This window comes from Octopus bimaculoides, chromosome 7, assembly GCF_001194135.2.
Source record: "Octopus bimaculoides isolate UCB-OBI-ISO-001 chromosome 7, ASM119413v2, whole genome shotgun sequence".
In the NCBI taxonomy this organism is placed as follows: Eukaryota; Metazoa; Mollusca; class Cephalopoda; order Octopoda; family Octopodidae; genus Octopus; species Octopus bimaculoides.
Window position 1 is genome coordinate 438,424 of NC_068987.1, and position 1,467 is coordinate 439,890.

The 1,467-nt window shown below is 43.5% G+C and overlaps 1 protein-coding gene across 4 annotated transcripts in view; it reads left to right on the top strand.

Annotated features, from left to right (window-relative positions):
• The window catches only part of LOC106872245 (CD151 antigen), an 89,088-nt gene that overhangs the window by 52,494 nt on the left and 35,127 nt on the right, over positions 1–1,467 (top strand). The window lies entirely within an intron of this gene.

Consider the following 1,467-nt stretch of genomic DNA (forward strand, 5'->3'; position numbering starts at 1 on the left):
GGGGGACTGGATGCATGCACACACAAACATATGCATGCACTTACACAATCTAGCATTAGGAGTGTGTGCGCGTATGGGTTTGGTGGTGGTGGTAGTGGTGGACGGTTTCAGAATCTTATTTTCCTAATTTGTACAGCCTCCCTGATACCTGCTCTTGTTTATTTATGTGTGTAAATATAGGATCATCCCTTTTTACCATTTCCACACTACACTGGTGTGTGTGTGCGTGTGAAGTGCAACTCTATAGTTATTAGTGCACTCTTGGCTGTGTTAGTATGCACCCACTGGTATATTGCTCTGGTGTACACGTCACACACACACACACACACACACTTTCTCTCTCTTCTACACTCATACATGCACATAAACACACACTGAAGCATACACACGTCTCACACACACATTACATGCATATACTGTCATAGGCTTACATACAGTTTTGCATGCACGCACACAATGCAATTTCTTATTCACATATACAGTGTACAGCACACGCACACACATACATAGTTATAGATGTTGTATAACACAGCATAAGCATACAAATACTCGCCATACCTATTATTACTTCCAACCCCCACCCACCTAGGGGAAAGGAGGGGGAGGGATTTTTAAAATTTATTACTTATCATCATAGGCACAGGAGTGGTTTCCCAACCACATGGCTCCAGGTTCAGTCCCACTGCGTGGCATCTTGGGCAAGTGTCTTCAACTATAGCCTCGGGCCAACCAAAGCCTTGTGAGTGGATTTGGTGGACAGAAACTGGAAGAAGCCCATCGTATAGATGTATATATATGTATGTGTGTGTATATGTTTGTGTGTCTGTAGTTGTCCCCTCCTCCCAACATCACTTGACAACCGATGGTGGTGTGTTTACGTCCCCATAACTTAGTGGTTCGGCAAAAAAGACCGATAGAATAAATACCAAGCTTACAAAGTCCTGGGGTCGATTTGCTCGACTAAAGGCGGTGCTCCAGCATGGCCAGTCAAAAGACTGAAACAAGCAAAAGAGCAAAAGAGAGTATGGTGATGATGGTTGTGATGATGATGGTTGTTTTGCATTCTTGTTACTTCTCCCTCTCCCCCCTTCACCCCCCTCCTACAAATGTTTTTAACTTCACTGATTTATTCTTTAAAACTCATATTTTTAAATAAACTAAACCACCCAGTTGTCATAGCAACTGCTGTAAATTAAAACAAGTTTAGGTGGTGGTGGTAGTGGTAGTGGTGGTGGTTGTGCTTCATGATTTTAATCTCCACTGTTAATCACTCCACCACCGCCTTTATTAAAACCACCACCACTGCCATTGCTGTAACCATCATCACCATCATCACCATCATCACCATCATCACCATCATCACCATCATCACCATCATCACCATCATCACCTCAACACAGCAACCCTAACCCCCCCTCCCACCACAGTCTGTATTGAATTACTTCAAGTGTGGGAGACACTGCTGAA